A 24,039-nucleotide genomic window follows, 5' to 3' on the forward strand; every position below is an offset into this window, starting at 1 on the left:
GCGACTGGAATGCAGTTGTAGGGGAAGGAGTAGAAGAAAAGGTTACAGGAGAATATGGGCTTGGGACAAGGAATGAAAGAGGAGAAAGACTACTTAAGTTCTGTAACAAGTTTCAGCTAGTAATACCGAATACTCTGTTCAAGAATCACAAGAGGAGGAGGTATACTTGGAAAAGGCCAAGAGATACGTGAAGATTTCAATTAGATTACATCATGGTCAGACAGAGATTCCGAAATCAGATACTGGATTGTAAGGCGTACCCAGGAGCAGATATAGACTCAGATCACAATATAGTAGTGATGAAGAGTAGGCTGAAGTTCAAGACATTAGTCAGGAAGAATCAATACGCAAAGAAGTGGGATACTGAAGTACTAAGGAAAGACGAGATACGTTTGAAGTTCTCTAACGCTATAGATACAGCAATAAGGAATAGCGCAGTAGGCAGTACAGTTGAAGAGGAATGGACATCTCTAAAAAGGGCCATCACGGAAGTTGGGAAGGAAAACATAGATACAAAGAAGGTAGCTGCGAAGAAACCATGGGTAACAGAAGAAATACTTCAGTTGATTGATGAAAGGAGGAAGAACAAACATGTTCCGGGAAAATCAGGAATACAGAAATACAAGCCGCTGAGAAATGAAATAAATAGGAAGTGCAGGGAAGCTAAGACGAAATGGCTGCAGGAAAAATGTGAAGACATCGAAAAAGATATGATTGTCGGAAGGACAGACTCAGCATACAGGAAAGTCAAAACAACCTTTGGTGACATTAAAAGCAACGGTGGTAACATTAAGAGTGCAACGGGAATTCCACTGTTAAATGCAGAGAAGAGAGCAGATAGGTGGAAAGAATGCATTGAAAGCCTCTATGAGGGTGAAGATTTGTCTGATGTGATAGAAGAAGAAACAGGAGTCGATTTAGAAGAGATAGGGGATCCAGTATTAGAATCGGAATTTAAAAGAGCTTTGGAGGACTTACGGTCAAATAAGGCAGAAGGGATAGATAACATTCCATCAGAATTTCTAAAATCATTGGGGGAAGTGGCAACAAAACGACTACTCACGTTGGTGTGTAGAATATATGAGTCTGGCGATATACCATCTGACTTTCGGAACAGCATCATCGACACAATTCCGAAGACGGCAAGAGCTGACAAGTGCGAGAATTATCGCACAATCAGCTTAACAGCTCATGCATCGAAGCTGCTTACAAGAATAATATACAGAAGAATGGAAAAGAAAATTGAGAATGCGCTAGGTGACGATCAGTTTGGCTTTAGAAAAAGTAAAGGGACGAGAGAGGCAATTCTGACGTTACGGCTAATAATGGAAGCAAGGCTAAAGAAAAATCAGGAGACTTTCATAGGATTTGTCGACCTGGAAAAAGCGTTCGACAATATGGTGCAAGCTGTTCGAGATTCTGAAAAAAGTAGGGGTAAGCGATAGGGAGAGACGGGTCATATACAATATGTACAACAACCAAGAGGGAATAATAAGAGTGGACGATCAAGAACGAAGTGCTCGTATTAAGAAGGGTGTAAGACAAGGCTGTAGCCTTTCACCCCTACTCTTCAATCTGTACATCGAGGAAGCAATGATGGAAATAAAAGGAAGGTTCAGGAATGGAATTAAAATACAGGGTGAAATGATATCAATGATACGATTCGCTGATGACATTGCTATCCTGAGTGAAAGTGAAGAAGAATTAAATGATCTGCTGAACGGAATGAACAGTCTGTGAGTACACAGTATGGTTTGAGAGTAAATCGGAGAAAGACGAAGGTAATGAGAAGTAGTAGAAATGAGAACAGCGAGAAACTTAACATCAGGATTGATGGTCACGAAGTCAATGAAGTTAAGGAATTCTGCTACCCAGGCAGTAAAATAACCAATGACGGACGGAGCAAGGAGGACATCAAAAGCAGACTCGCTATGGCAAAAAAGGCATTTCTGGCCAAGAGAAGTCTACTAATATAAAATACCGGCCTTAATTTGAGGAAGAAATTTCTGAGGATGTACGTCTGGAGTACAGCATTGTATGGTAGTGAAACATGGACTGTGGGAAAACCGGAACAGAAGATGGTTCAAATGGCTCTGAGCACTATGGGACTCAACTGCTGAGGTCATAAGTGCCCTAGAACTTAGAACTACTTAAACCTAACTAACCTAAGGACAACACACACATCCATGCCCGAGGCAGGATTCGAACCTGCGACCGTAGCGGGTGAGCGGTTCCAGACTGTAGCGCCAGAACCGCTCGGCCACCAGCGGCCGGCGGAACAGAAGAGAATCGAAGCATTTGAGATGCGGTGCTATAGACGAATGCTGAAAATTAGGTGGACTGATAAGGTAAGGAATGAGGAGGTTCTACGCAGAATCGAAGAGGAAAGGAATATGTGGAAAACACTGATAAGGAGAAGGGACAGGATGATAGGACATCTGCTAAGACATGAGGGAATGACTTCCATGGTACTAGAGGGAGCTGTAGAGGGCAAAAACTGTAGAGGAAGACAGAGATTGGAATACGTCAAGCAAATAATTGAGGACGTAGTTTGCAAGTGCTACTCGGAGATGAAGAGGTTAGCACAGGAAAGGAATTCGTGGTAGTTCGCATCAAACCAGTCAGAAGACTGATGACCAAAAAAAAAAAAAAAAAAAGCGAGCCAAAGACCCAGTTAATTCCAAGAAAGACAGTATCATTTCGGAAAGGGTGCTCAGTTGAAGGAAGCTTTTTTTGTTTATTCTCCACTGCCGATTAGTTACAGCACTTGTGCAATTTTGAAGTGTGCATGAATCAGAACATTGTTATACTTGGTCTGCGCCGAAATTAAATCATAAACTGTTTGTTGTTATATTCGCGACCCCATAATATACACTGACGTGACAAGTCATGGGACAGCGATATGGATATATAAAGATGGCGACATTATGGCGTAACGAGGTATAAAAGACCAACGCATAGACAGAGCTGTCATTTGTACTCAGGTGATTCATGTGAGAAGGTTTTCGACTTTATTGTGGCCGCACGTCAAAAGTCACAGGGGAATTCCATATTTCGAGAGTCACAGTGTCGATAGAGTGACGAGAATACCAAATTTCGGGCATTACTTCTCATCACGAACAACACAGTGGCCGACGGCCTTAACGACCAAGAGAAGTGACGTTTGCGTAGATTTGTCAGTGCTAACAGACAAGCAACGCTGCTTGAAATATCCACAGAGATCAATGTGGGATGTACGATGAACGTATCCATTAGGGCAGCGCGGCGAAATTTGGCGTCAACGGGCAATGGCAGCAGACGGCCGACGCGAGTGCCTTTGCTAGCAGCACGACACTGGCTGCAGCGCCTCTCCTGGACTCGTGACCATATCGGTTGGATCCTAGACGACTGGAAAACCTCGTTGGATGAGTCCCGATTTCAGTTGGCAATTGCTTGTGGTAGGGTACGAGTGTGGCGCAGACTCCACCAAGCCATGGGTCAAAGTTGTCAACAACGCACTGTGCAAGATGGTGGTGACTCCAAAATGGTATGGGCTGTGTTTACGTCTAATGTATTGGGTCCTCGAGTCCAACTGAAACGGTCATTGACTTCAAATGATTATGTTCGGCTACGTGGAGACCATATGGAACCACTCACGGACTTCATGCTTCCAAACAACGATGGAATTTTTATGGATGACAATGCTCCATGTTATCGGCCAAAGTTGTCGGCTACTGGTTTGAAAAAGATTCTGATCAATTCGAGCGAATAATCCGGCCACGAGATCCCCCGACATGAATCCCTTCGAACATTTATGGGACGTAGTCGAGATGGCAGTTCATGCACAAAATCCTGCACCGGCAACACTTTCGCAATAATGGATGGCTATAGAGACAGCATGGTTCATTATTTCTCCAGGGGACTTCCAACAACTTGTCGAATCCAAACCAAGTGGAGTTGCTGCACTACACCGGGCTAAAGAAGATCCAACACAATATTAGGAGGTATCTCAGGACTTTTGTCACGTCAGTGTACACATATACGCGGGCTCATTCTCGAGCGACATTTGCGATCACCACCGTACACGGGAAAGTACAGTAATGAAACATGGTATGCAGAATCAGAAGTTTGATCCCAACAGAACAGCCCATACGGAAAAAATAATGCCTTCACAACAGAGAGTTTACACCAAGAATTGAAAAAAATCAAAGTTCAGGGACAAAATACAAAAACGTTGTGTTCCAGAAGACATTGTACTTTTGTCAGAGACAGCAAAGGACTTGGAAGAGCGGTTGAACGGAATGGAAAGTGACTTAAAAGGAGGGTATAAAACGAAAATCAACAAAACTAAAATAAGAGCAGTGGAATGTCGGCAATAAAATAACAAATATGGCCCAGGCGGAGGGCATATAAAATGGCAAGGAAATCATAGAAGAAAAGAGAAATTTGTTAACACTGAAAATAAATTTAAGTATTATGTAACATCCACGAGATAAATTTTAGCTACAGTGCGACGAGAGGAAATTATGCCTCTTACAGTTATAAACATTATCTATCCGACATATGAAAAAACAGTGAAATAAATGTTAAGTATGTATATAATATTTTATGATGTGATTGGACATATCGATGTGTATCATACAAAGACAATGATAATTGTAAATTCCTTTTATCATCTGCGTTTTTGCCTTCCTTTGTTTTTACCTTTTGTTGGTTAGCTTTTGTAGGTTGCGGACGCAAGACGCATATCAAATTGAGGTCTGTTAAGAAATTGTAATTATTTGATAATTATTACTTGAGAATAGAGTTCATTATTATTATAAATATGAGTGAATTATTATTTGTAACTTTAATGCCTCTCTCAGTAAGCATTATCTGTGTTAATTATTTCTTTCCGCTGCAAGGAGCGCAGCCATTGATGATAGCGATTTGTATCGCGTTTTTTGTCTGCGTTTTCCTTAGAAAAAATCAAATGTTTGCTTGATGAAGTCTAAATAGTGCACAATACGAAAGTAAAGTTTAATAAGCATTTAAAATACTTATCCTGTTTGCTCTAACAATAGAAAGTCTCTATCAATTGTCTGCCGCCATCTTAACAATTATCTCAGCGGCAAATTCCAATTACGCAACTCTGCAGACATAAATGCCGAACGTAATACAAATGTGTAAAAATAAATATGAACCGGTGGTTCCGAACTCATTTTAATGAAAATGATTCGAATCACATTGGTTCTTTAAAAACAGTGCTCATAGCACGATCCTTATAACAAACTTTTCTAGGTGATGTATGGAGCCGAAATCAATTACGCATGAGTTGCGAAGAATATTGTTTCAGGTAACATAATTCAGTGTTGTGGGTGGCTGATATTTGGTGGTTTTAATGATCATTTTGCTGAAGATAACTGCTTCCATCATAACTAATAGTTGTATAGAATCTGTTGTGTGAACTGTGATTTAGTGACACTTACACAGCTTACAGACAACAGTTTAACACAACGTTAACTTGGATTTCTTTAGCAACTTGACCAAATCTTTAGCTGGGAGAAAAAAAAGTTATTTAGTAATTATTCAATGTAATGAAATAACATTATCATTTTCATTTGCAAATTAGTTAAATACCAAACCACTGAATAACACAGCGAACGCCACAATTAGGAAGACATTTTGAAGATATTTGTCTGGAGTTTGGCCTTGTATGAAAGTGAAAAGAGGACAATAAGCATTTCATACAAGAAGAGTATAGAAGCTTTTGAAATGTGGTGCTTCAGGAGAATGCTGATGATTAGTTGGGTAAATCGCCTAACTAATGAGAAGATACTGAACCAAGGTGGGGAAAAAAGAAATTTATGGCACAGCTTGACCAAAAGAAGGGGTCGATTGTTAGGGAACATTCTGAGACATCGAGGAAATATCACTTTCATGGCGGACAGGAATGTGGGTGATAAAAATCGTAGCTGAAGATCAAGTGACAACTACAGTAAGCTAGTTCAAATGGATGTAGGTCGTAGTAATTATTTGGAAACGAAGAGCCCTGCACAAGACAATGTAGCTGCATCAGACCAGTAATCGTACTGATGACCATAACAGCAGCAACAATTTCAGATCAGGGAAGATAGACAGAGAAAAGGATTGATGTTGGCAGTAGAATCTAGCAGTTCAAAAATGTTTCAAATGGCTCTGAGCACTGTGGGACTTAATATCTGAGGTCATCAGTCTCTTAGAACTTAGAGCTACTTAAACCTAACTAACCTAAGGACATCACACACATCTATGCCCGAGGCAGGATTCGAACCTGCGACCGTAGCGGTTTCGCGGTTCCAGACTGAAGCGCCTAGAACCGCTCGACAATCCAGCAGTTTTATGATGTGATGTGTCCTCTTGAAAGCTGATTTGTGAAGGCGTTTTTTCGTCAAACAGAATTTGATATATGGTGTAACATCTTTCCTAGTGTGTCGTCAGCCAGATGAGGTAGTAAAGGTGATGAATTTGACACTGGTTTTGATGAGGTTGGGACAGATGTTACTATTTCAGATATTTATAGCTGCATATGATGAAGGGTAGGTGCCCATGGTTCAAAATGGTTCAAATGGCTCTGAGCACTATGGGACTCAACTTCTGAGGTCATTAGTCCCCCTAGAACTTAGAACTAGTGAAACCTAACTAACCTAAGGACATCACAAACATCCATGCCCGAGGCAGGATTCGAACCTGCGACCGTAGCGGTCTTGCGGTTCCAGACTGCAGCGCCTTTAACCGCACGGCCACTTCGGCCGGCCTGGTGCCCATGGTCTTGGTGCAAATGTCATGGAATGTATCTTTTGTGTTGGCAGCAGTAGCAGAACTGCAGCAAATGTGAAAATGTCAACAGGTGCAAAAGAAAAAATCTTGTGAATCTGATAATTGTGAAAATGTTAGGAAAAAGACAAGATGCAGTAGCTAGGAAAAGTGGAAGTGCAGTTGTGGATAATTAATGTGGTGAAGGGTCCAAGCAGTTAGTGGTCGGGTGAAGGTAGCAGAGTCAAACACTTTTGGCAACAGACAACATCTTTGTTAGCTTTCTTAAATATTGCTTTGTTGCTCAGAAGGAAACACCCATCTCCTAGTACACGCTGGCCAGCGGTGACGTATGGACAGCTGGGTCTCCTGGAGTGCTGTGTCAGCGACTGGCAATGCTGAAGAAAGGTCTGTGCACAGCCGGCAGCATACCAGGACATGACCAGGACGTTAGTAGTACATGGCGGCAACCCCTCTGGATGGTACCAAGTGGCCCGCCAGAATTCACGCCAGTGAGCCATGGAGATTGCTCCGCGAGGGATTAGAGCAGTTGTTCTTGAGCAGCCGTTAAAGGGTGACTGGAGCAACGGCACTGAGTCCCCTTGGAACTCGCGACTAGTCATTCATTGTGGCGGTTATTGCTGCGCTGTGCTGTTTTTTGCTGCCGTTCACTGCCTTCACTATGCAACCAGCTTGGCTGTCTACATAGACAAATCAAAAAAAGTTTTGCATCAGCCCGGTTTTCAGAACTCCTGAAGACAGACGTTGACTGTGAATATTGTATCACAGACACAGTCCCTTTGACTGTTCAGAGATGTCACTAAACCCGTCCAAAGATGTAAACAACCATGCATGAGCAGCGCCTATTAGACGGAGGAGGTCCGACAGCCGATCAGTTCCGGTCATTCCACCAGGAAGGACGTACTCGGCTCGTGTTGTCTGTAGTTCAACCATGTCTAGACGGTCAGTACCGCGGTTCTATCGCGTCCACATTGTTGCTTTGTGCCAGGAAGGGCTCTCAACAACGGAAGTGTCCAGTTTCTCTGCCTCGTGATGACTGGGTGTTGTGTGATGTCCTTAGGTTAGTTAGGTTTAAGTAGTTCTAGGATCTAGGGGACTGATGACCATAGATGTTAAGTCCCATAGTGCTCAGAGCCATTTGAACCATTTTGGAAGTGTCAAGGCACCTCGGAGTGAACCAAAGCGATATTGTTCGGACATGGAGAAGACACAGAGAGACAGGAACTGTCGATGATACACCGTCAGGCCGCCCAAGGGCTGCTGCTGCAGTGGATGACCGCTACCTACGGTTTATGGCTCGGAGGAACACTGACAGCAACGCCACCATGTTGAATAATGCTTTTCGTGCAGCCACAGAACGTCGTGTTACGACTCAAACTGTGCGCAATAGACTGCATGATGCGCAACTGCGCTCCCGACGACCATGGCGAGGTCCATCTTTGCAACCACGACACCATGCAGCGCGGTACAAATGGGCCCAACAACATGCCGAATGAACCGCTCAGGATTGGCATCACGTTATCTTCACCGATGAGGGCACATATGCTTTCAACCACACAATCATCGGAGACGTGTTTGGAGGCAACCCACTCAGGCTGAACGCCTCATACACATTGTCCAGCGATTGCAGCAAGGTGGAGGTTCCCTGCTGTTTTGGGTTGGCATCATGTGGGGCCAACATACGCAGCTGGTGGGCATGGAAGTCACCGTGACGGCTACAAGATACGTGGATGCCATCCACCGGCCGATAGTGCAACCATATTGGCAGCATATTGGCGAGGCATTCCTCTTTATGGACGACAATTCGAGTCCCCATCGTGTACATCTTGCCAATGACTTCCTTCAGATAATGACATCGTTGGACTAGACTGACCAGCAAGTTCTCCAGACATGAAACCTATCGAACGAGCCTGGTGTGGATTGATAAGGGCTGTTTATGGGTGACGTGACCCACCAACCACTCTGAGGGATCGACTGCGAATCGCCGATGAGGACTGGGACAATCTGGACCAACAGTACCTTGATGAACTTGTGGATAATATGTCACGACGAACACAGCCATGCATCAATGCAAGAGGACGTGCTACTGGGTATTAGAGGTGATGGTGTGTACAGCAGTGTCTATACCACCGCCTCTGAAGGTCTCGCTGTATGGTGGTAAAACATGCAATGTGTGGTTTCATAATCAATAAAAAGGGCGGAAATGATGTTTATGTTATCTGTTTTCCAACTTTCTCTACAGGTTCTAACAACCCTACCACAACAAAGGTCAAAAATTAATTATGATTGTAGTGTTGCTCACGCTGCTAAATATTGCATTTTCGGGCAACAACAAAGTTATATTATGTGGCAGGTGTCATTAGAGCACATTTAATAAAGTCATTTCGTGTTTCCCACGCTTGTCTCATTGTGAACTCATGGCTCAATCGTCGAAAATCTAGGTAGTGATGATTCCAAGCTCGGATGCAAAGAGGCCTTGGTGTTATTCTGCGATATTCAAAAGTTTTATAGATGAGTTTCATAAACCATTCTTGAAGATTAAACTTTTGCAAGTTAGGACAATGGTGATGTAAAATAATAATCAGCAGTCAGAATTTAAGTTACACTTCTTTTTTATTACTTTTGTTGCAATATCACTTCACAATATAAAACATACTTGAAAATATCTTCCTCACTGTTAAAGTTCACATTTCATAAACTGACTACAATTTGCGTCTTTTCAACATGACGACCAAGACTTGACTCTCTAATAACCGATTACGCGCCCAAAATTCAGAGTTACAAGTACGTCAAAGATCATAGTGACAAAAGAAAGAATACACATAAGAATAATATCATTGCAATATAAACATATCGATGTATCAAAGTACCTCTACATTAATGAAATCAAATCTGAATGTTGTCACAGAAATCTGTTAATTATTTTACAGAAACACAGTAGAATATTGCTGGTATCGAGAGGTTGAGGTGAGGTGCCGTAATGGTTACGTAATTCAAGTACCATTACAAGGTTCCGGAACTCTTGGAACCGAGGTGATGCAAACCTCTTTTTGATATGTGTATACTGTTCTACAGACAGACGTCGAACACGGAATGATAGTTGCAGCTAGACGCATTTCGGAAATCGTTAGAGAATTCAGTATTTCGATATCGACAGTGTTAAGAGTGTACCAAGAATACCAAATTTCAGGCATTACCTCCCACGAAGGACAAGGCAGTGGTCGACGTCATTCGCTAAAAGGCCGTGAGCAGCGGCGTTTGGCTAGAGTTGTCAGTGCTAACAGATGAGCAACGCGGCATGAAATGGCCGCAGAAAGCAATAGGGGACGTACGACGAAAGTATCCGTTAGGATAAGCGGCTAAATTTGGCGTTAATGGGCTATGGCAGCAGACGACCGACCCGGGTGTCTTTGCTAACGGGCGAAATCGCCTGCAGCGCTTCTTCTGACCTCTTGACCGTATCGGTTGGGTCCTAGACGACAGGCAAACCGTCGCCTGGTCATTTGATTCCCGATTTCAATGGGCAAGAGCCGATGGTAGAGTTCGATGGTAGAGTTCGATGGTAGAGTTCGTGTGTGGCGCAGACTCGACAAAGTCATGGAACCAAGTTGTCAATTAGGCAGTGTAGAAGCTGGTGCTGGCTCCATAATGGTGTTTATCGTGTTCATACGGAATGGACTAGGACTTCTTGTCCAAGTGAACAGATCATTGACTGGGAATGGTTGTGTTTGGCTACTTGAAGACCATTTGTTGCCATTTGCTTTGCTGGACAATTCAAGCGAATTACTTGGTCACGCAGATCGCCCGACGTGAATCCCGTCAAGCATTTATGGGACATAAACGAGAGATAATTTTTTGCACAAAATCCTGCACCGGCAACACTTTCACAATTATGATCGGCTATAGATGCAGGATGGCTCAGTAGATCTGCAAGGGACTTCCAATGACTCCTGGACCAATCCATGCCACGTCGAGTTGCTGCACTACGCCGGACGAAAGGAGACTCGACACGATATTAGGAGGTGTCTCATAACTTTTGTCACCCCAGTGTAGACCATGGCGTTATAATGGGTGTGTCTCTGGGATAAAATAGTTGTAAGTGTAGCTACTTGTTGACCTTGTAGTAGGAAGATCCATTCGTTGTTATCACTTGTAGTAGACGTAGAGAACGTTGAAAGAACAGGCAACAAACAGTAACAGTGCGACATTGGTGATGGTAGCCCCAACACCGAAAATGAAGTACACAGCAGAAAGATAGCAGATGATTACAGCGGTCGTGGCGGCGACGATGCAGATGACTAGCAATGACAGTAACAGTGGTGGCAGCAGCAATGATGAAGGGAACGATGACGACAATGACAACAACGATGACAATGGCAATTATGATGAGGAAGAATACACTAATGACGATGGCTATGACTAAGGCAATTAAGATGAGTACAGAGTTTCAGCAATGAATCCGATGATGCACAGTGGGCAAAGAAGTTTGACCATGGAAGCAGTGCAGACTATACCGAGAATGTGACTCTTCCCCTCCTACAACGCCCATAAACAATGACTGGTTAAAGTTTTCAATGTGTTTTTGAACGCACTAACAGTGAGCGTGATCTCAGAATGATTGTTTCAAACCATTTCTTTATTAATTTACGTTTTTTTATGAATCTGAAATGCTGTAACCGTTTTGCGCCTCTTTAAGGTTTCATTTCCAAACTGCAGGAACGACCCTTTACATTGAAACGATTCCGTGACTGGAGAGTTGCGCGGCAGGCGGCAGTACAGCTGCACCACACCACAGCCTTGGCCATTCTACGAGGCGCGGCGGGCAGAAATATAAATATCGGATCCTCCGGGTAGGGCACCGTCGCACCAAATCCGTGTTCGCCGCGCCAAGTGATAAGCTCGGAGGTCCTCTCCGCTACTTAGCTGCTGCTCCCGAGGCAACATTAAGCCGGCCCCGCCTATAAAGTTGGCGGCTTTTTGCTCGCAGCTCGCCGCCCGCTCTCAAATAGCGGATTACAGTCCCCGGGTCCCGCTCGCGCAGCGGAAGCGGGAACTACCTGCCGGACTTGCCAGCAGTTTAACAGCCGACTGCTCTCTGCTTTACGAGCCGCACTTACAATCCTTTCAAGAATATCGCTTCTCGTCCCGACACTTCGTTATATTTCATCCGCCGACACTTTTTACTGCGTCGCACCCATTCATATCCGCAACACCCGGTCTTACATTTCAGAATTCTCGTTGCGTGCGGGGACTGCATCTAAAATTCCACCCGGCCTCCACTGTTCACTATATAACATCCGTAATATACCACAACTGTGCTTTATTTATGTCGACAGCGAACAGAAGCTTCGTAGGAGAAGTCTGTAGAAAGAATATTCCACTAAATATGTCTACATCAATAAGCTGTAAATCATTCTAAAACGCGTGAGATGGGATACCTTTTATCACTGCAACGTTGAGATTCTTTTTCGTACTCGGGTGGTGGGTTGGAACTCCTAATCGCCTCCCTAGACGAGTATCAGGACTGCGTGGCGATAAAAGCGATAACAGGTTTGTATACTGGTAGAGAAGAGCTGGTGGCCTAAATGTTTTGAAAACACCACACTATGCGTCACTATCCTAGGATAAATTCTACTAGATCTTACAGAGTGAAAACACCTAACCCACCCCTTGTGGTAAAGTAAGTGGTGGTAACTTCCTATGGGACTAAACTGCTGAGGTCATTCGGTCTCTAGGTTTACACACTACTTAAACTAACTCAAATTAACTTACGCCAAGGATACACACACCCATGCCCGAGGGAGGACTCGAGCCTCCGGCGGCAAGGCGCCTCAGACAGCGCGGCTTTTGGTAAAGTATAGGTGAGTATAGATAATTACTAACGTTATAGTAGGAAGTTCCACTTACGGTTGTGATGCGAGGCAGATGCAGTGAGCGAGTGGTGGAAGTGATGCGATCCAAAAAATGGCTCTGAGCACTATGGGACTTAACTTCTAAGGTCATCAGTCCCCTAGAACCTAAGGACAGCACACACATCCATGCCCGAGGCATGATTCGAACCTGCGACAGTAGCGGTCGCCCGGTTCCACACTGTAGCGTCTAGAAGCGCTCGGCCATCCCGGCCGGCGATGCGATCAGGTTTTACTTCTGTGTCGTCGTCATGAACAACACAAACACGAAAATATACTTTGCACACTTTAGTCACGTATACACAAAACCATTACTTGTAACCTATGTCTCACTAAAGAACTAAAGTCTCGTATGCGATTTCATTTACAAATACACCATCCTTTCCGTAACCCTTCCAACACGTTGAAATCTTCAAATAGTAGTTTAAAAGTATAGGATCAACGCTTGTCAAACTTTTACGCAAAGAGCCAGTACTAACACTGTGGACCGGCACCCCGGTCCGTATATGTACCGATCTTATTGTTAAGTGGTAACCTACATAAAGTAGCATGCTATTAGCCCCCATCAGACAAGCTAACTTGCCTATGGACCCCAAGCAATGAGAGTTAAAAGTCAGCACCATTGGGAATGCTTTGTGTCGTTCTCTGTTTCAGACTGCTGCCACACTCAGGTCTGACTGTAACTGCCTGGCAATGTGTTGTTGTGTTGTCTATGATCAGGTGATTAACCGATTAGTGACAGTAATTGTACTCATATTTAAATGCATTACGCAGTATGTGACACGATCAAGAATGTTCACTAATTGTTGCCATTTTCTTCTCCTCATTTGGTTGTATTACAACAGTCTCAGTTTGATTTGATATTTCCGGCTACATATACATTGTTCAAAAGAATTATTGGAACCCGTGTATCAATGTCCGGTATCTTAAATTTATTTTGATACAGGCGATCCCTGTTGTCTTACTGCATGGCTTGAGATCATTGCTTTCAGTGTAGGCAACGATTAGTATTATTCGCCGCCTATTGGCTGTGTTATGCAATACAGTGTCAGGTGACCCCTCAGAAGGAAGGAAGTATCGATATCCCAGTGTTTTCTAGTGAGGTACACAAATGGTAGTTGCCATTTGTGGACGTTGTATTCAGTCAAGCACATGCAAGGCAACAGCGAATGCAGTGCAAGTTGCAAGGGCGGTCTTCTGGATCCAAAAAAGGATGGACTTTCGGTCGTCTTGCTGCAGATGCAGTGCCTCGCCGGTTGTCTCCCACAGGTTGTGGAGACATTACAGGGAGACGGCTCAGTTCACAAGGCGAGTTGCACGAGGTCGTCACGTGAATACCGATATCTTCCCGTCTCTACTCTGTGGCGTCGTATAGATACCGCCAGAGCACTGTAATATGAAATCAGAGGGACCACTGGAGACCCTGACTTCGATCATACTGTAATGAACGTGTTACGCGAAAGTACTTTACGACCTAGACATCCTTTACACAACGTCTTGCCGCTCGTGTCCAGCTCAGCTGTTCATATGTCAACTGGCAACTACATCACTGGCCAAACGTATTATTCACAGACGAGTCATGATGTACTCTAAGACATGCTGATAGTCGTGTTGGTGTGCAAGACCCGTGGTGAGCGGTATCTGCCATATGGTTTCCAGGAAATCGACCGAAAAGTTGTGTTACGTCGCGGAGAGGCTTCATTCTTGACAGCCATATGATTCTCTTCGTTGTCCTTGGTCGCCTTACCGTCACGCAGTACATCGAGCAGATCCTGTTGGACCATGTGGTGACTGATGCATACTATAGTGCCCCTGAATTCCTTCTAATGTCAGGACGTATGTGACGCGCGTCAGCTGGGATGTATTGCGAAGCCTGGATATTGAAGTAATAGAATGGCCGTCGGTGAGACCAAACCTAACCATCATGCGTAAAGAGACATGCTTGACAGGCGTGTTCGTGAACATCCTGTTCCACTAAGACTCCCCAATAAGTTTCAATGATCTCTTAGTGAATAATGCGAACGGATATCAGAAAGGTACGGAGCATGCCACGTAGGTAGGCAAACACGTTATTGAAGCTCTCAAAGTCCACATGAAAGCACCCAAGATGACTGTATGAATGAGTGTTTGCTGTCGGACATTTCAGTTCTTTTTATGTAAACGAGGGTGTAATGAAATTTCGTTGTGATCTTAATTTTTGAAAGATAAAGGTATAATCTAGTAACACACCCAGCCCTCAATTACTTCTCAGTGGTGTATGGCAGACACCGAACGCCATTGAGTCGTGCGTGGCTCGTGTTCCCCCACCATCATGCAATGTACACCTTGTTTTTAACATCCTTCCACCTCACTATGTTAATTTAAATTACTACTGTCACTGAGTTGCTGCTTTGCCTGACCGTGGCCGGCGCGAGCAACGCGTATCGATATATCCCCTCTCGTAGTTTCTTCGCTCGGCTGCTATGACTTCCCGGTCGCTGTCTGTCATAAGGAGTTCGGATAGCGAGTTCGGGTCACGAGTTCGGACTGCCAGTCAGTTGGAACGCGTCTGGAGCACAGTCCGGACCTGCCAGTTGTGGAGTTGCAATGCGCCACTAGTGCAGTCGGTTTGGAGCAGCAGTGAGGTCTGCGTCGACACGGCTAGCCTGATCATTGCCGCCACGCGTCACTTGAGCCGGGCCACGGTCTTGATGGATCGTCGGTCGGTCGTCCTACCAGACGACGCGTTTTGGATCGCCGATCGTTCATGAGTCGGCTGTGTGTGTGTGTGTGTGTGTGTGTGTGTGTGTGTGTGTGTGTGTGTGTGTGTGCATCGACTTCCGATTTGTCTTCGTGCGTGCTTAGTTACCGTCGTGTATTATGCAGGCAAGAGTTTGTCAGGTTGTGTGTGTACTTGGCGTTATTTCCACTGACGACGATTTTAGATGTTCTCGGCATTCTGAGGCCAGTCGGTTGGTTGTTGCGGACGAGGGAAGTTATATCCGCGCGGAGCAATCGGCTGGGTCCGCTGGCAGTGTAGGAGCGTCTGTGGAGCTGTCCGATCGCTACGAGCTTCGTGGTTCACCGACCCAGGACGTCAAAGTTGAGTAGTGGTTTCAACTACCCAAGCCACTTCCATTGACTTTGTAGTGGTTAGTTTCAGTGGTTTGCTGTTGGGGAGGTTTCCCTGTGAGCAACACCGAGTGTTCTACTGCTGAAATTTAGCCTCCATGTGGTGCAATTAACTATTTTGGTTGACTACAATTCGAGTGCACTAGTGGAATTTTCTGCCCTATTGTTCAGGTTACCTGGACTGGTACTGACGTAAATACTGGCAGTGTTCTTTTGGGTGAAGTTAACTATATTACCGTGTTTCAAATTCAAGTATACCAGCGGAATTTTCTGCCTAGTGGCCGTTAGTGTTCCGGTTACCTGCCCTGGCCACTGACGTAATTTCAGGCAGCGTCCTTTCCTCACCTGTTGTCGCTGTCCAACGTGGTGTGTCATTTTGACAGCTAATACATACTCAGTTCTAGATTCTCACGTCTGTAACTTTTTCTGTTTGAGTTCTCATGTACTGATTGATGGAAAGCAAGTCGTTGTGTCGGTCCGTCCGTGGCTGTCCCCTGGTTGGGTTCCGACGGATCAAGTGTAGTTGGGCTCACAACCTGTCTCGCCTAAGTGAACGAGGGCAGACCGACCTCCCTGGAGGCTTCTGAGTGCCACCGGTGTTTAATTATCTGTTTTCAGCTGCTTAAAATTTAAGGCTTATGGTAATTTTTTCTTTTTCTTAAAATTTTGCAAAATTAATTCTTTAATTTATCTTTCAAATTTAAACATTACAGCCTTTTGCCTTTAAAAGATTATGGTAATATATTTTTAAATTTTGAAACTTAATTATGGCCTTCATCCATTTGTATTGCACCTTACGTGTTACATATGTTTGTTCTATCTACATTGCTGTGATGTTTTTTAATTATTTTATTGCTATCTTAATTGGATTTTTATCTTGTTGATTTGTTAAGATTTCTTGTTTGGATGCCTTCAGCCGTGAAAGAGTTGCATTCGGTAAAGGTCCCCTGGTTGGTTTCCGACGGATAAAGTGTAGTTGGGCTCACCACCTGTCTCGTCTATGTGCCGCTATGGTTGTAAGAGTTATTAAATTACAATAAATTACAATTAGAAGGTGAAACTGACCTCATCCTATTTGGCCCTTTCCACAGTCCTATTACCTGTTCTGCCCAGCGGGTTTAGCGGGCGTATCAGCCACGATCCTCTAATTCTTTTGAGTAGCATATGTACCGCTTTTGAAGATGACCGTTCAAAAGTGCGCATTCGTTAATCCACATATATCACAACAGAGTCGCGCACGCCCTTCAGTGGTCGCTGCTGGAAAACAAACAGTGAACCATTCCCCCTCCCACACCGTGTTGGCGTCGTGTATTCGGATTGTGACCTCTCGTTTTCTTAGTGCATTCACTGGCTCCATTACGTTTGCTCGCTTTTTCTGTCCGTGAGTGGCAGCAGCGGCGTCTATCGATAGCGAGTGCTGTGGTACTATCTTTGGAGCGACCTCAAGTATTTGCGGGTCGTCGTGAGTCGGAATTCAGTGGGGACAGAGCAACTGTGAGGCCCCACAGCGCCAGTACTCGCCGAGGGAGCTGCCCGATGGAAGGATGTGGTCGCGTGAGTGCACGACCACGTCGAGGTCCGGATTCAGCGAGTTCAAGGTGAATGGATCGTTATGTTCGAGTAGTGTAACTTTCACTTGCGTGTGTGTCTGTCCGTCGAAGTGACCCCAAGCCATCAAGCTGTCAGTTGGCGGTTTTATACTCCGACGTTTCCCTTCCCTGACTTGATGGGCAACGACCGATGGTTGGTCGTCCGGTCGGTCGTCTCAGTGGACGACGTATATCTGGTCTTTCGACAGTTTCTGTGTTCTTAACGTTCATGTCTACGTGCAATTCGTCTTGTAGTTGTACAGTGACTGTTTTAGCATTGTTTGAGTTATTTGTGGAATTGTCTTTTGCGATTCCATGTGCATCTAGCCAGACTTTGAATAGACAGTTTGATCTTAACTGTGTGTGTACTAGGACTTGGTGGAGCCAACTTGTGTAATTAAATGCTTGTCATTTGGCGATGTTAATTGTTATTCTATCGTGGTACTGGTTATCGCATCTTAGGTGGATTTTGCGAGTGTGCTGGTTGGTGTTTAAGCTGTCCCTAGTTTGAGTTGCCATCCTGTTAAGTGAGCATAACTCTTGGCTGTCTATCTCACCGCTTACGCAGCTGCAGGGACTTTTCTCAGGTCGAACCGTGGAGCACTGTCTGTGGATCACTCCATTTTTTTATTTCGTCTGATTGTGTCAATTGTTTAAAAATAATATTTGTTTAAATTTTTCCTATTGCTTGTGGCCTTCAGCAGACAAATAATTGGAATTCTTTCTTAATAATGCTTTCAGCCGTCAATGTAGCTTGTTTTATAGTCAATATTTTAATGAGTGTTTTAAAAAATTATTTTGGTGTTTATAACGTGTAATTGTCTTCCTCATTTGTGATCCAGGCCTTCAGCCGTTAATTTTTCTTAAGTATTGCTTGTGGCCTTCAGCCGACAAATAATTTTGAATTCTCTCTTAAGGCCTTCAGCCGTCAGTGTAGCTTATGTTGCAGTCAATTTTTTTTAAATCATTGTTTTCAAAAAATTATTTCCTTAAATAAAGTGTATGTGTTTACCGTACAACCAACAGTAACTGATTAGGCCATGTCCACAAAAAAATGGTTCAAATGGCTCTGAGCACTATGCGACTTAACTTCTGAGGTCATCAGTCGCCTAGAACTTAGAACTAATTAAACCTAACTAACCTAAGGACATCACACACATCCATGCCCGAGGCAGGATTCGAACCTGCGACCGTAGCGGTAGCTCGGTTCCAGACTGTAGCGCCTACAACCGCACGGCCACTCCGGCCGGCCCGTGTCCACACCTTTTCTGATTTCCCTAAGTCCCACGTATCACTACACTCTTAAGAAGCTGATGACGTTAATTGCATTTGGATTCGGCAGATAGATGCTAAATGTTATATAATACAGGTGAGATTCACTGACCGCGTGAATAATTTATTCGGCCCGCATGTCGCATCCGGGCCCAGTTTGACGACCACTGCTGTAGATGTCGCGATAATGAATACCACAATAGGCAGTTCGATTGAATGGACATCTTTGAAAAGGGTATTCACCGAATTTCGACAGATAACTGTAGGTACAAGTAACGTAACTGGGACCTTGGTTAAGAGGAAAAATACTTAAGTTCATCGGCGAAGGAAGGAAATACACAAATATTCAACACAAAACAGGAACACATCATTATAAGTAAATTAGGAATGAAACAAATAGTAATTATAGGGAAGCAAAGGCTAAATGTTCGAATAAATCGCAAAAAAATGGTCTTCGGAACGATTGATTCAGTTGTTAGAAAAGTCAAAATGACTATCGATTTAATTAAAAGCAAAGGCGTTAACATAAATAATTCAAGAGCCATTCCACTATTAAAACCATAGGAGACAGCAGACTGGGGAAAAGAGAGCAACTGAAACTTTCTACTAGGGGGAAGGAAGTGCCTGATGACGTGACAGAAGAAGAAATGCTAGTTGATATGGAAAACGTAGTGGATCCAGTTTTAGACTCTGAGTTTAATTCCTTTTGAAAAATTGCGATTAAATAAAGTTGTAGACTAAGATAATATTCCTTCCGAATTTCTAACATTATTGGGATAAGAGGCAGCTAAAAGATAATTGAAATTGGCTCGTAGAATCTATGAGTGTGGACACAGACCATAGGGCTTCCTAAAAAGAATTATTCGTATAATCCCGAAGATACTAAGTGCAGATAAGTTCGAAAACCATTGCACAGCCAGTTTGACAGTTCATGCCTCCAAGTTGCTGACAAGAATAATATGAAGAAGAAGGGAAAAATTTAAGATATATGGCTATCAGTTTGACTTTCGGAAGGTAAAGGCACCAGAGAAGTAAGTTCCGACGTTGCGCTTACAAATGAAAGTAAGACGTAAGAAAAATCTGGAGACGGCCATAAGATCTGTCGAACTACAAGATGCATTCGACAATGGAAAAAACAGTTTGAAATTCTCAGGTAATATTTAGGACATACTATAAGATGTTGTAACACACTAACGTCAGCAATATCAGTCTATAATCGTGTGCATTCGATATATTAACCTTTGAGTAAGTCAGTGAATGCGTGCTTTTTTTTTCAGCCACACACGGGACTATTTGCTGCGAAATGGTTCAAATTGCTCTGAGCACTATGGGACTCAACTGCTGAGGTCATTAGTCCCCTAGAACTTAGAACTAGTTAAACCTAACTAACCTAAGGACATCACAAACATCCATGCCCGAGGCAGGATTCGAACCTGCGACCGTAGCGGTCCTGCGGTTCCAGACTGCAGCGCCTTTAACCGCACGGCCACTTCGACCGGCTATTTGCTGCGAAAGTGATACTCTGTAAATATGAGCTAGCAAAAGAGCTAATTGCACAGCGTATTCAGTGTAAAATATAACTGGAATTCCACCAGGGCCTGCTGCATTGTTCACATTAAACACTTTTAAGAATTTTTCGATACTTGGATTGCTGAAATTGATATCGCTCATTTGTGAATCTGCCTGGCGGCCAAACATTGCTGTTAGTACCTCCTCGCATGAACGCGTTTTTAACTACGGAGTATAAAAATTCTACTTTCTGTCTGCTGCCTTCAGTTTTAACACCAGAAGATTCCACGAAAGATTCAGCGGAAGGCTTAGACCCGTTTATCGACTCTGCGTATGACCAGAATTTCCTAGGATTTCCCGCTGTATGTTTTGGCAGGATCTAAAAACGAAAATCATTGTAAATTTTACACATGGACCTTCTTACCGGCGCGCTTTTCTCTATTAGCATCCCGCAGTCTCGCTTATAGCGAGAGGGTAGTAGCCCATTTTCGCAACATCCTACGAATGATGCCATTCAACCAGGGTAGCTCTTTGACGTCCTTCATTATTTCGCTTCCAAAGTACTTTTCCAGACCGTGATTTCTAATGTCTTTCAACTTTAAGCACAGTTTTTCTGTGTTCTCCAGATCTGAACTGCATGTTCTCAATTGGTATCTTACATAAATGAATACTGAGTATCACTTAAACCAAAAAAATAGTCCCCCAGGTTTCGTGATTACCTTTTTGCCAGTGATGACAATTGTTCCTTGTGACAGCATCGTGATCGCTAACCCTTCTCTCAATGGTGACCCTCCCTAAAATATCGGATCTATTGTTAACTAAAAAGTCTAAAATATTTCTTCCACGTAGGTTGTCGGACTACATTTTCAAGAGATATTTCAGACAAAGTTTTAGTATTGCTTTCCTAAACTGTCGGTACTTACTGCCGATAACGTATTCGTAGTTTTCTATGTCGATTTTTGGTAGGCTGAAGCCACCACGTATGTATAGTGTATTTCCATTCTACCAAAATTAGGCTATCATTGACGGGCTCTGCAGCGATGTATCTGCATCCATTGGTCGATAGTAACACGTGAATTTTAATCTAAATCTATCAGCCTCAGTTGCTCTTGTTCATATTCATTTTCAATAAGATTTATTATAGACCTCACTAGATCTAATGCTTTAGCTAGTCTCTATAATCACTCCTCCTGGGGAATATAATCCAAATTTCTAATAAAAAATTGAACTGTTTGATCACACTTGGACACTCATTTCAGTTCTTTCACATTTACTGATAGAGTGAGTTCCGAGTGTGAGTAACTGTGGTTTTATTCAGCACAAATCTATATCTGCGTCTGTCAGCAATTCATTTTTTAGTGTCACAATCTCTCCAGCTGTTCTTAATTTTTTTAGCAATTTGATCTTAATCAAAGAGAGTAAGCGAGAGGCCGAGGTTAATTATACCTGGAAGTAAAGGAGGAAGAACAGGAAGGAGTAAGCCAGGCAGACAGCACTGGGAGGAGAGCCAATAAATTTACTAATAGGCTGCACCGTGGATTAATTCCTTTCACCACCTTTCACAACTACGAAAGGCTTATTCGACCCATCCTTACTTTCGGCGAAGCAGCTTGCCTATCTGCACTGACAGAATTTCATCACTCCTGTCTCCCTTCTCCCACAAGCGTCCTTTGCGCTCATTAAATTCCATTCGAAGGGTAAATTCTGAGAATATCTTTATAAATTCCTTGTATTTTGGAAAAAAGAACGCCAAAAACTCAATTGCATTCTCAGTCCTTTCCAACCCTCTCACAAAGCTTCATGCTGCCATACTTACATAGCCTTAACTCCAAACCCCCGGAGCCCATCTTCTACTCGCGTACTTCCCAATACTCCAATCACCATATCCCCACCCCTAAAAAAAGAACCCAGAGTCACATCCATTTTACTCTACATCTCTCCACACTAACCTATTTTTCATACCGCCCGCATCTCGTGGTCGTGCGTAGCGTTCTCGCTTCCCACGCCCGGGTTCCCGGCGCGGTCAGGGATTTTCTCTGCCTCGTGATGGCTGGGTGTTGTGTGATGTCCTTAGGTTAGTTAGGTTTAAGTGGTTCTAAGTTCTAGGGGACTGATGACCACAGCAGTTGAGTCCCATAGTGCTCAGAGCCATTTGAACCATTTTTGATGGTATTCCAGACGTGCTCTATCGGGCTGAGATCAGACGAATGTGATGCCAAAGACGACAAAGAGGGCTCAATAACATGCTCCTGAAATCAACGTAGCACGATTCTGGGCTTCTGACACGAACAGTTTGCATGCTGGAAGATGCCATCGGGTGGACAAGAGATCAAGCGTAAAGAGATGCAGGTTCTCGGCAGTAGCCCACAACTGTCATGGTGTCTTCCACAGGTTCCATGGAAGTACAGGTCACGGCCCCTTACATCATAGAACTGCCCCCATCGACCTACCTTTGTATCTCTACGCATATTCCAAGCAGCCATTCCCTGGATGACAGCGTGTCCAGACACGTCTGTCGATCTGGTGTAACAAGAAACGTGATTTTTTCCACCAGGCGACACATTCATAATGATCCGTGGTCCAATTGGATGGTCTCGTGCCCACTAGAGTCGTATTTGATGATATCGTTGGTCGTCATAGAAAAACTTGGGGGTCGTCTGCTGTTGAGCCAAATGTTGAAAAATGGCGCTGATTGCTATCCTTCAACCACATGTGCCTATTCCACCAATTACTCTGCCGTTACATTCGCGACGAATCGCGGCCTATACTGCTTTATATGCGGGTAACCTCCGAATTCCACTTTCTTTGATGAGGAGTTAACATCACCCACATTATCGCCTACTCATGCTTACTGATGTTTCCTACCAGGCAGCACACACTCAAAAACTGATTCTCCCATGTCGTAGTGAAATATCACTTATTTTCAATGTGCATAAAAGTACAAAAATACAGTCAGCATTGATTTAGTGAGCCGAATGGACTTACCGACGAATTAATGATTGATAAGCAATATAGATTATTTAGTGTCTATCCATGAAAGCTCTTGAAATAGTAAAAGTTCCACAGAAGCAATGACGATGACTAGAGTCACAGAACTGGTTTACAATCTTATGTTCAGATATCATTGGTCCCTATTCAGGAAGTGCGACGAACTCAAAATTCCATTCGGTAGGTTAATGACAGCAACGACTGAGCACAGTTGACAAAATTCCACACGAGGATACCGGTCTTGGAGCGCTGAGTCTGCAGGAGGTCAACTGGGAGGAGGAGAAGTCTCCTGGGCGACAGTTGGCTGCTCCCAGAGGCTGCAGTGCCGTATCTTCCAAGTCGGATTGCTGCGGGGAACGTGTGGTGTAGATCAGGGTGCTCAGTCTGCTCTGTAAATACTTGCACTGGCTCAGTGGACTGAAGTGAAGGAGAGTGGCTGGGCGCTCTCCTAAATACACGCCTGGCAGAGATACATCTGATCGATGCTCGGATGTCACATGATTCACAGAGGTAAAGTAGTGCTTCCGACTGTGGCGCTGTTATCTGAGATACACGCGCCACTAGTCTTGAGGCCGGCGTCTCTTGTAGCGTAGCTAATGCCGCATGTTTCCGTGACACCGACTGAAGTTCCTCTTCAAAATAGAAATGACGTGTTTTGGACACTATTCAGCTTATAAGGTTTGATACGCCATGTCTGCCATACTGTTACAGGCAACTTGCAGACCATGCCTGTAACGCCGGTAGCCGTGGTCACAGGCGAAGGCTTTACATACATCAGCTTCAACGTCCTTCGATCAGTTCCCACAGACACGACGATGGTAGAGGAAGTTTGGCTGTGGTCTAAATTTGGGCTAGCTAGATATTTGGAACTGGCAGGTGCTGCAGCC

This window comes from Schistocerca americana, chromosome 5 (assembly GCF_021461395.2).
Source record: "Schistocerca americana isolate TAMUIC-IGC-003095 chromosome 5, iqSchAmer2.1, whole genome shotgun sequence".
Classification (NCBI taxonomy): domain Eukaryota; kingdom Metazoa; phylum Arthropoda; class Insecta; order Orthoptera; family Acrididae; genus Schistocerca; species Schistocerca americana.